The sequence below is a fragment of the Lagopus leucura genome, unplaced genomic scaffold, assembly GCF_019238085.1.
Source record: "Lagopus leucura isolate 7727_CA_CO unplaced genomic scaffold, USGS_WTPT01 Super-Scaffold_100002, whole genome shotgun sequence".
NCBI classification, from domain to species: Eukaryota; Metazoa; Chordata; class Aves; order Galliformes; family Phasianidae; genus Lagopus; species Lagopus leucura.
In genome coordinates this window covers 19951054-19963523 of record NW_024962263.1, presented here as the reverse complement: position 1 = coordinate 19963523, position 12470 = coordinate 19951054, and the positions used below count along the sequence as shown (strand labels likewise).

Below are 12470 nucleotides of genomic sequence, written 5' to 3'. Positions count from 1 at the left end.
TTTTGCTGGCTTTCTTCAGTGGCTGTCATTTGTCTGTGCAGTTGAACATACTTCGAAGATTTTAAATTTCTTTCTTTAGCAATCAGCAGTTAATTTGACTTAATCCTTCTACAAAGGCTGTGGCTTCCCTTGTCATCTCACGCAATTACACAGTGTATTTACACTATGCTGAAATAGATACCTTAAAGTAGGTATGTGTGGCACCTCTGTGGTTAAGGACTCTGCGAACTGATATCTGTAGACTCAGTGTTCAGTATGCTGCTTCCTGTCACTTAGAGCTGTAGAAGAACAATATGAAAGCTTTGCGTAGCTTTGCATTGGTTTGCAATGCCTTGTTTGGTGTGTATAGTGCATTTTCTTCCCCATTTCCCTTTGGAGGTCTTCAGTGGTAGAGCTTCCAGTGCTGTGCTGTGCCTTAGCTATGCTTGCAGACATTTCCACTAGCTTATGCTCAGCTGTGCTGGATGGTGAGAATCAAGTTGTGCTTCGTATAGCAGGGTTAAAATTTAGTAGAGAATGAAAGGTTCAGGAAAAAGTGTCTATTATTAAACTTTTTTGACTGTCACCAGCATTCATGTGAGCAAAATACTGCTAGCTCTTATTTCACAGCCAAGGAGTGGATGACAATGGGCTTATTTTTCTTAGGTAATGAAGTCATCCTCTCGCCTTCAGCTGTTGTGATATATAAGATGTTATGACTAGCATTCTGATTTCTCAGCAGACTTCCTTGTGCCAGTGTCATTAGGACTTTATCCCAAAATAATCAATTCTCTGCCTTCTCTATGTAAATGAGAAAAACGCACCAGCTGGCAAATAGGTTTTTTTCCTATCTGCAACTTCTGTCCTTGCAATCCCTTCCATGTGCTTTGTTTTCACAAAGATGCCTTTTTCTACATGGAGGCAACGATTACCTGACAGAATCGGCCAAAATTCAGTGCGCTATTTTGCCACAATGAGCAAGGATTTACTAATGTATGAAAGTGATAGGAACAGCATGTCTGAGTGCTGTGAACCATCCCAGAAAATCAAATATTCACTGTACGTCTACTATCTTTTGAAGAAGAGGAATTTTGTTTACTTTGGTGTGGAGATTGTGCAACCACGCTAAAGTGACGTGAGGCCTATCTAAATTGGAACCAAGAAAATGTTACTGGAAGGCAAGAGTTACGGGGCCTTTGGGTAGAACAGTTTCTTATACAAGAAATAGAAACCTAAATATTGGAGCCATTTAAAATTCAACCAGAGACAGTGTTTCCAGCATATATTTGTACCCTAGTCTCCAAATAGTATGATCTTATAATAAAAAGTCTTTCATTGAGTGACTGTCATGAGTTTCAAGACAGCAGATAGCCGAGGCCAAGAAGAAGTGCAAATCCAGTTCTGTTATTTGAATTTGAGAATTGCTTTTATTTTGCATTTGTTATTCGTGTGTGTGTACCTATAAATGAGTTTCATAAAATTAGTCTGCATAAATTTGAACTGCAAAGTTAATTCATTCAGAGTAGACTGATAGGGGAAGGAAGATATGCAAATGTTTCTTTGAATATCTTACTGCATTTAGTATTTCACAGAATCATGGAATCACAGAATGGCTTAGGTTAGAAGGGACCTTAAAGCCCGTCCGGTTGGATGATCCAAGTCTGCCATGGGCAGAATTGCCAAATACCAGCTCAGGCTGCCCAGAGCCCCATCCAGTCTGGTCTTTAGTGCATCCAGGGATGGGCACCCATAGCTTCTATGGATAGCCTGTGTCAGCCTCACCACCCTCTAAGTAAAAAATTTCTTTCTAACATCTAGCCTAAATCTTCCCTCTTTTAAGTTTTAAGCCATTCCCTCTTGACCTGTCACTATCTGTATAAAGATGCTGTTTGCTCTTCCATTTCTTTTCATGCCAAGGGCTGCGTTACAAAAATCATTACTCTAAGGAAAAAGTCACTACAATATTATTGTAGAGTAAGGATGTTCCAGTGCTGCGAGTTCATTTTCTGGTGAAATAAACAGAATCCCCATAACCATTGCTCCAGGTCGTAAATTTCTTCCCGTGTCATTAGAGGGGACACACTGTGTAAAGAACAAGTAACAGTTTTGCCAAGTTAGCTTTCAGTCAGCTAAGGCAGTGGTTTCTTTTATCTGTTTCTTACTGCGTTATTTATTTTCAGAGGATTTGAAAGTGGCCAACATACCAGGGCACTGTGGTGGAAGGTACAAGTGATAGGGTGTTACCCCCAAACAATTTTTGTTTTGTATGGTGAAGGTGGGGAGGAAAAACAAACATATGCCCAGTAGAACTTCCATTGCATACATGATTTTCCTAATGATTAGCACAACTTTTCCAAAGATCCCATGTCTTGGTTGTAGATTTCCTTGTAACAGCTCCTGCTGCTTCCTCCCCTTATCTTGCCAGATCTCGCACATGCTTGCCTGGCGACTCTGAGCAATACAGTGCTCCACATGAAACACATGGTGTAAAAACCTGGACATGTTCATTCCTGGTTTTCTATTTCTTTCTTTTCCAACTTTAAGCTTCCATTACTGTGGATAATAAAAACTATCTTTAATCTCTGTTCCATTCCTCCCCCCTGCCCCTTCTTTCCTTTTTTTTTTTTTTTTGAGATCTGCCTGTAGCCTTCCTCTCTCCCAGTATGATGGCTGAAGCATGGAGTTCAAAGACTAATCAGTATGAGATTTAGTGGTATTTATTACAGAATTGTACTGAATTTAGAACATGTCTTTTCTCCCTTGCACACAATGTACTTGGATCACAAGCATCTGAGCTGTCACATTACGATTACAGCAGTGCAAGTGGAAGCAAATCTTTTGCTTTCATGGTGTATTTGGGGTTGTTCTGGCTATTTGATCTCTGTGACTCTGCTGAGCGTTACCATGTCACCGTGTGCAAAGCAGATCGTAACTGAAATGAGTATCTCTTCACCTAGAAGAAAGGTATGCTTTCTAGCGAAGCTTGTAATTGTGTTGAACTTCACCACCACTAAGCTCGGTGTCTAGTTTACTGTTGCAAAGTGAACGCAAAGGACTTCTAGCAGTGCTTTGTGTCCCTACTATTACATTTGGTCCATTAGTTTTAAAAGTGAAAAGTTCTCTAAGGTGGAGATGTTCTAGTGTGAGCATGTCCAATCTGCAGCCTGGCACAACTCATGGCCCTCCTTCTACCCTGGCTCCTATGCATCAGCAGCAACCAAACATTGGTGTGCTGATAACACTGTCTCAGCTGAAACCAGGACAAGGGGAGGGTGCAGTGCAGTGTGACTCTACCTCTCACAGCCACCACACACACTCAGTCAAATGGAGACCTGAGTGTATTACACATTACGTGTGCTTGAGCTACTTGGTGAGTAAAACACAGCAAGTGTAGATAATATTAATTTCAACCTACCTAGTGGCATCTCAGAAGAAAACAAAACTGAAAAAGGAAGGAAGAGAATTCAGTGAAAAATGGACACACGGGTACTTTTTTGTTGAGATAAATTTGTAAGGAAATTGTGTCAGTGTTCAAAGGTTACACTTTGAAATGACATTATATGCAAAAACGTATGCTTTTTTTGTGCTTCAACAGTAAATGAAAGTTCTGATGCTGCAGATATTGCTCATTGTGCCATTTTTATTAGAGGTATTGATAACAAATGTGATGTCACTGAAGAAATGGCTTCTTTGGTGCCATTAAAAGAAGCAACTAAATCTATTTATATGAAACAATAAAAATTACACTGAAGAGAATTTATTTAACCTTTGTCAGCGTATCTGGTATAGCTGCTGATGATGCCCTGGCCACAGTTTGTAAAAAAGAAGGATGTATACAAGTAATAGAAGACAATGCAATTGCCACCAGCAAGTCACGTTTGATGAAGTTTCACTTCCTTGTACATCAAGAAAAACTATGTGGGAAAGCTTTAAAAATTGGTAATGTTATGTAGATCGTTGTCAAAGCTGTGTATTTCATAAAGCCCAGGGAATTGAATCATGGCCAGTTCCACGAGTTCCTTGAAAGTGTGGATGCTGATTATGGGGGCATCATTTACTTTTCTGAGAGAAAGTGGCTAAGTCAGGGTAAGATGCTAAAAAGGTTTTATGATTTGCAGAATGTAATCAAGTCACTTATGGAATCAAAAGGAAAATTTGCGATAGAACATGAGTTATTGGTGGCTTTGACCATTCATTTAAATGAGTTGAACTTCTATTCAAGGTGAAAATCAGCTTATCTGTGCCATGTTTCAAGCCATAACAACATTCAGAATGAAAGTAATTATGGCAAGATCAAGTTATGGCAAATAATTTTATGTATTTTGATACATTGGCAAAACAAAGTCCTGTGAACAGCAAAATATATGCTGCCATGCTGTCTGATCTGGTAAAGGTATTTGAGAACCAGTTTCAAGAGTTCCAAAAAAATCATCTGTGTTTTTGTATACTTGTTACTCCATTTTCAGTTGTCATAATTACCTGTGAATTTTCAAATGGAATGTATAGAGTTGCAATCCAATATTCAGTTCAAACAAAAATCTGATTGTGTCTTTTTACCTGGCTTCTATAGCACCTCTCTTACTGGAGAAAGATATCCCTCTCTTCATGGGGATGGCCTTATTCATGCCACTGTTTTTTGGCAGTGTGCACATATGTGAACAATTACTGTTAAGAAGGAAGCACAGGAAGAGTAAAATTTCATCAAAAATCTGACAAACACCTCACAAACTCGCTAAGACTTGCAACCAGTGCAGCTGAACCAGACATTGATGCATTAGTTTCACAAAAACAAGGTCACATATCCTGCTAGTTTTATGTTTTTGTTGCTCTATTTTTTTAATGTTTTAAATACAAAAAAAAAAAAAAAAAAAAGTAAGTTTTGTTACTTACATACATGACCTGTATTATATATTTTATATGTGGCCCTTTTCCTCACTGAAAATGGCCAAGGAAAACCAGAAGGTTGGATGCTCATGCTCTAGTTCTTCCCTGATATTTTTTTTTCACAAAATGGGACAACTTGTCCTTGTGAGTAAACAACAGAAATATCCATAGCTGCGTGAAGGACTCTGACGCACTGAAAACACAGTATGAATGCCCAACCTGTTACCATTCTATCTGGCAATATGGCTGTATGAAGCCGTCGTACCCTGAAGTGCAGCAGAGCAGATGCAGCTGTCAGACGGCTGAAAGTCAGTGCTGTGACTGCTGCTGCACATCCAGAAGGCTCTGATTAGATCCTAACCAGGGGAAAACATTTCAAGAAGAGTCTCTCTGTCTTTGGAATATTACTTCTGCCTTGGCTCATGCAGTAGTTTGGTTCTGTGGGTACCCTCTGCAGTGATGAGGTGCCATAAGGCACTGTAAGCTGAACCTGTCTCAGGGCTGCTGGGGGGGGGCTGGGGCTGGCAGCTCAGGGAGGAAACCACTCAGCGTTCCAGAGCCTTCCTCAAATTCAAGGACATGAAGTTATGATAATTATTAGAAACACACGTGGCAAGCATTCTGGCTTTAGGTCAACCTTCTCATTTCTCATAAGAATATTTACAGTCACAATAATTAATCATTTAGGCAGTCAGAACTGACAGCCGTTACTTGACGGAGGAAATCACACAAGGGAAGAAAAACTGGCAAGAGGTTGTGGGAATACTGGAGTGGCCTTCTGCATTGTTCGGAGTGACAATTTTGTTCATTGTTTGCCTCGGACCCTCCTTTATCTCCTGGCTAGTCAGCTGGTTAGCTTTGTGCCTGCAGGGGTTCAGAAAGGTTGGGACACAGTGCTGTGTGATGATCACACAATTGTGCGCGGCGCTCAGCTCCTGTATCCTTGCCATAGAACAAAAGGGCTATTGTTCCCAGCCTAATAATAAGGCAGGAAAATAATCACGAAGGTCTTTCCTCCAGATAGAAGGTTGGCTGAGCTGCAAGCCAGAGGGAGAGTTTATCTTCTGGAAATGGCTTCTCCAGTTTGCGTTTCCATTTCAGTGTCTTTTACAGATGTCAAGAGAAGGTGCTTTGTAACACAACTGGAAAGTCAGGTGGAGTTGATTTCTGACTGTGAGCTGATGATATGGATAATCTAGCACTGGAAACTTTTTTTTTTTTTTAAGGCTTGGTTACAGTTCAGTTTTTAGAATCATTAAATCCTAGTGGAGGAGCAACCGGTCCTTTGTGTGTGCATTTCCCTGTCAGATCACCGAGGCCTGTTAGTAGCACCATACCCCAATAAGAAATTACTGACTTGCCAAAGTACAACCAGTAGCATCTATTTGTCTCTTATGGGAGACAACGTTCTGCTGAAGTAAACTAGGATATGGAACCACTTCTAGGAAAATCCACTCTTGAAAGGTACTGATATAGCAAAATACCTCATGTCAGACTAATTTTTCGTGGGTTGACACAGTTCTGAAAACAGTGGCCGGAGCCCACTTTTTCATTTGATGTCAGACTTCTCCTTCCACCCCATCTGGTCCAAGTTTGAGCAGTACAACATGTGGGGGTGTCATCTGTGGCATGGTAATTTCTAGGGTCACTTCCAGGCTGTGGAACATTCAGGAGAAATGCAGAAATTATCCTACATTTGGCCTCTGCCATTGCCAGTGAGACTTCTTTGTGTATCTTATTCTGTAGTAGTTTTGTAGAGTGCTGACCCTGTGCTTGTATTAGAAGAGTGCACATCTGTGCGTTGTGCTTGCATGGATTTGCTTGATTCCAACATCAATTTGCACACAATATTTAAGGTGATCACCATGAAATATCTATCCTGTAATTTCTTATACAAGCAAATATATGTTCAGTAAAGACAAGCATGGTCATTTTAGCGATATCAGAATGATATCAGAGTCCAGATGAAATACACAGAGGGAGATGAGAAGGACCCACAGGGTGCAAAGTCAGAAGAAATCGCAAACAAGTTAGAGCAGTGGAGTAACTGGCACATAGTGGTCACTTCCTTTCCTGCTGTTTTTTTCATCTTTTCAACTTTTTTCATCCAACTTGCAAGTTTTGGCTCTTTAATGCTCCAGTCGCTGTTTTATTTCAAGGATGGCAATGTTTGGTGCACCAGTACACTGAGATGTGTGAAAGCTAATAGAACACATGCAAATACTTTCAAATAATTGTGAGCGGACATCTCCTACATCTGAGTTCCATCAGAAGGGGGGCTTTAGTGATTAGTATTTTGTTTTATTTTATTGTTTTGGGGTTTTTTTGACAGCTGACTACTCTGTGCAATGTAATCGGAAAGAATAGTTGCTTGGATTTTTTTACACTGCTTTATGGCAAAGATTTTGCTTTCAACTCTGTTAGACTGACAAAGGCAGGATGCTAATATTTCTTCTTGAATAATTCTCTCATTTTCCTGGGTGTGGGCTAACAAACCTTGCCTGCAGTGATGTTGTCATCGTGATATTTTGCACTTTTGCTTCTAAAAGAGACATTGTCTTTAACGTGCTCTTCTGCCAGTGTGCATTTAACATGGTTTGGCTGACTAAAGAAGGCACTCGTCTTTCTGTTTTGCATGTTTTCCTGGACAAGTTCTAGTGCTTTCACCTGAACTTTGGTATAGCCACGGGCAGGTACAGGATGGTATTTTGTTCTCCTTACACTTAACCCAGATGTTTTCACTTTTCATCACATCTGAGTTTTTGATCCTGTATTAATTGACCACACTGAAACAAGAAGACCATTACTTACGCCAAAAGTCCACTGCTTGTAAAACGATAATCAGAGGAAGCTAGAAACTTGAAGAACTGCTAGATTTCAAACTTCCTTTTCAACATTCTGTGGGTATTCCCGTGGAAAAGACTTCTCCAGTTTTGGGTTTTTGGACTGGGTTGTGAGAAACCATAGCATTTTCTTTCTGTTGTTCACACGGTAACTATTTTGAAAAATGGCTGTGTGATTAAAGGCTCTGGAGCTGAATGCTAATGGCTGAAACCTCGCGGTTTCGCTGTAAGCGTATAACAAAGCATATTTATTGATGCATAGTTTCAGATAGCTATAAAGGCAGTTGTTTCACAGTGAGAACGTGAAGCAAGCAGCTGAACAAAAACCCTGCTGTCATTTGGCAATGCAATCATGAGCAAAACCTGCAGTTATGTTAGAGACCACTAATGTTTGGTATGTTGATGGCAAACCGTTCATTTTATTTGTGATGGCAGATCCCCAAGCATCTGAACGCTGCAGCACACAGCAACAGATGCAGCCAAAATTCACAAACACACACTCCTGCCTTAAAGCACTTTCTTATTATATACGGGCAGTTTAGGATAGGGGCTGTTTGGTTTATGACTTTTTTTGTCCTGTCATATTCCCTTCCGAGCTCAGTTTATAATTCCCTGGACTTTTGTGTACAAATAACAGACGCTGAAGCCTCTGTATTGTTTTGCTCTTAATCAAGTACTGTTGTTTTTATTTTGGGGCCAGGTTTGTTATTTTTAAGTGTTTTCCCAGCATTTCTGCTCTTTTGGAAAGTTTTTAGGAGCCATTAGTGACCTCTGATAGCAGCAGTTCTGTAAAATCCCGACGGTGATGGTTTTTCTTTTGGCATTTCTAAGGTACCCGGAGCCTTGCAGGTCACACAGAGCGCGCTGGAAGTTTACAAGTGTCAAAACTGAAATCCTGTAATTATCTTCTTCCGTGGGTGATAAATAATAAATTCTGCTTAAAAAAAAAAAAAGAGGATTTCTTGGTAGTTTTATTTCTTAGGCTATAAACAACAAAGACCCCGGTTTTGGTTAACTTAGTTAAATGTGGAAGTAGTGGGTGGTTTTGTCTCTCCTTGCACTTGAAATGAACTCTGTACAAGGGAATGAGTACGAGCATTGGTCTGGTCTCCAATCCTAACCCGAAACTGGGCCTAACAAAAGAAAATCCCTGTTTCTCCAAACTGGTTTTATGGGATCTGGGCTTCAGTCAAGCTCAGAGAAATTAAGTGGTTAGTACAGTTTTTTCACCTTAACCATACAAACTTGTGCTTTTTTGTATTGTTGTGATTCTTAACTCAAAAGTAGGCATTTCTGGCTCATGCTTCTGTGTTATAATTCAGGTCAGAAAGCAACAAAACTCTGGGAGTGGCAAGCCTGTAGAGACAAATGCTGCCAAGTTCCTCACAGCCTTGATATGAGCTACATGTGTATGCTGGTGATAGAGATGAGTACAAGCTGTCCTGGGATGCTCAGAGGAGAGGAGGGAGGTGCTGCTCTGAGCATGCAACGCTTTGTAGCTGCAAGATTCTTTTTTCATGACTTTTTCTATGGAAAATTCTGAGCTAAGAGAGGAGGGAAGACAAATATAATCAGAAATCTATGCTATAGAAAGGGAACAAAACAGCCTTACTGTCAATAACCATATGTTGAAGATCATGGAAAGTAGTTGCATGATGAATTCCATTCTTAGGTGCTTCTCTGAAGTTGTATTTAATCCATTTCTTGACAGCAATCTAGTGTTTCTCAGTATGTTGTGTAGAGTAACATCTTTCTACAAATTACATGGCAATCTTCCCCTTTGTCTATTTATCAAAGCTCCTTACACCATCTCACAGCCATATAGCTCCATTGCTATGGTCCCAATTAGTTTTCTCCATCTTGCTTCACTGATTCTTGGCTTAAATAAGGAGATAACTTCAGTGGGAACAGAGCCTGTGTTTATCTATGGCAATGAGAAGAGGTGCCATAAAGTAACAGAAATGCCTGGGTTGGGAGATGGGTATGGCTGGATAGCTTAGAGGACAGAGGAGACTTTCAGAAAAGGAAGGTTTCTAATTGCTTATTTCGTTGAGTGAGATCAAAAGAAGAGTTCATTTGAAAAATACGAGCTTCTTACTGAAAAGGTATACTTTGATTTTTCTAGTTATTTAGTCTTTTTTTGTATGCTTGTTTGGAAGACTGAAGCTACTGCTGATAATCATTAATGACTTTTGAAAATGTTGGTCCTCCAAAAGGCTCTGTAAACTGATGGACTAAATTTACAGCACTTCAAGGCTACTGTGCAGTAGCTAGTGGTGAACGTTGAAATCTTCACCAAATGAGCAAGCTTCCAACAGCCAAGATTTACAGAACTAACTCAGATAGCAGAATCTAGTGCTCAGCCTTATCTTTCATCAGGATGGAGCTCTTGCCATATAACAGATTCTTTTCCAACACTGTTTTGTTGTTTAACACAGGATTGGCAAAGCATCAGACAAAATGGTTCTGTTCTCCCTGGACTGTTGTCCTTTCCCTCTAATCTTCCCCAGGGTCTGCTACAGAATCTCTCCCCTCTTCTGGCTCTTCTGTCCCTTCTTTCTCAAAGACTAAACAAACCAAACCATGAAAACCCCTAACTGCAGGCCCACCACGTCTGAAAACTTTGTGGGTGTGGTGTTATGCTAAGGCTGCATTCCCTGAGATGGAACCACTTCTGAAAACACACATGGGTTAGTCACCCATCTTTGTGACTGTCCGATGTTAGCAATAGAAGTGTGCATTTTATGTGGGTACAATTTGCACCAGTACATACAACTTGTGTAGAAAAGTTGTGCATAGTTTTTCACTACTGGTGCTGGATGTGCCCCTTCCATTCCTAAAAACTTTCCCCACCTCTCATGGATGCAGAAAACACTTTGACCTCCTTGGCTCTCACTAGTGCTGCAGCTCCTAATCCCATTGTATGAAGGAATAGAAATAGATGCAAGATGACCCTTAGTGGGAAGAAAACATTAATTAACAGCTCTGAGCAGTTCTCATTGAGGAATAACTTTCTTCACTCCATGGAAACAGCATTTCTCACAAAGTTCATTATATATGCAGACTTGTTAAACTCTTTGAATGGCCCAAATCTGTGAGATGCTCAATGCTGTGAATTGCTATGGGAATCACAAGGAGTTTCAGCATGTGCTTCTTGCTTGCAGGAGGTATTAGGAATCCCAGTAGGTTAGGGAAGGAGGTGGTGGTGTATTTATTAAGTTAGTTAACAGTGTTCTTGTAACCACTGTATGTTAAAGTTTTGAGCAAAGTGGGAGATGAACTAATCCCTCCCTAATTAGAAGTCTGTTTTGTGAAGGAGGAAGAAAAAGGGCTGTTCTGTTGATTGAATAACACCAAGATATGCTGTTAGCATGACTAATTATAAAACCCAGTAGTTAACTCTTTGCAGATCCCAGAAGTAATGGTAAGGCCGTGGAAGCAACTGGGAAACTTATTACAGATACTGTATTTTTCTGTTAGAGCAGAAATATGGTCGTATCTCTTTCCTGGCTGTATGAAGAGCTTGCTAAATTGTGTTAGCTCAGTGTACAGTAAATGAGTTTATCAACATATTATATCGTAAGTGGCAACTTACGTTGAAGGTAGAATGGAAGTGAATGGATCTATAAAACGTGTGCTTGAATCTGTGGCCTTAAAATACACTGCAGATTTTAATTTCCTCTCTTCCTGTTTTTTCTAGGGATTTTTAAAATTTATACATGCACATACAAATATTTAAAATAAACATTACTTGCAAACACATAGTATATGTTTAATTGCCCATGCTTTCAAAATTCAGTAGGACTTGTCAGTAATACACTGTGGAACCTGAGAGGGGAGAGAGCAGATGGCTTGCATCAAAATGCCTCCTCCCTTCTGGATAGATTTGACAATGCAAGATTTAGATACAAGTTACAGTGCTTGATCCTAGAGCTCAGCTCAAAGGCATGGCCATAGCTAAATCCAGGCATCACTATTCAGCAGGAGTGTGCCTGTGCTGCTGAACTGGGCTCTCATTTTTTCATTTAGTTTAATCATTTGAAATTTAATAAGGGAATAGAAGGCACTTAGGTTGCCTAATATTTTCAGAGATGGATGTCAAAAGCATGTTCTGTCTGTTGACACAGAGGATGTTTCTGAGGAAGGATGTTTTTTCTTTGGAAAATGCTGACTAGTTGGTATCCAAACTTTGTAACAGGAATACATGCATCTGCAGAAGCAGAGGTACCATCTGGTTTTGAAATAGCCAGAAGTTCAGTTACGAAGGGCATTTACCTGAGACACAGGGGACATGAATTCAAATCTGACCTCTCCCTGAGTAAGACAAATCCCAGTCTTCAGGCAGACATCTTTGGAGGGACCTATTTCCATCTAGTGAGAAGTAAGTGAATATACAGTTGCTTAGGTAGCTTGTTGAGTGGAAAAGGTTATACACCCGCTTCTATCACCTAAAGAAAAAAAATTGAAACAATTGTTTTTACAAGTGATTTTCACTTTGGTAAAATTTCTCTCTTAGGTTAAGATGCTGTTTGTAAAGCACTATAATTGTACCTTGGTTTCGATTTAGTTTGCCACTTCAAAGTACAAGAGTGATATTGGCAGTTGTGCCCCATTTGAGGATGTGCTCTCATCCCATCTGTCTTTTGCACTCTTTGAAGTTGTAATCTGTTGCTTAATTTGAAAGTAATGATATTTTGCTGATCTCCTCCATTAAATATGTTTGTTTGTTTAATTTTCTATAGTGGATTAAAAAACTAAGGCGTG

General features: G+C 39.9%; 1 protein-coding gene across 2 annotated transcripts in view; it reads left to right on the top strand.

Annotated features, from left to right (window-relative positions):
* The window catches only part of FBXL7 (F-box and leucine rich repeat protein 7), a 163936-nt gene that overhangs the window by 93301 nt on the left and 58165 nt on the right, over positions 1–12470 (top strand). The window lies entirely within an intron of this gene.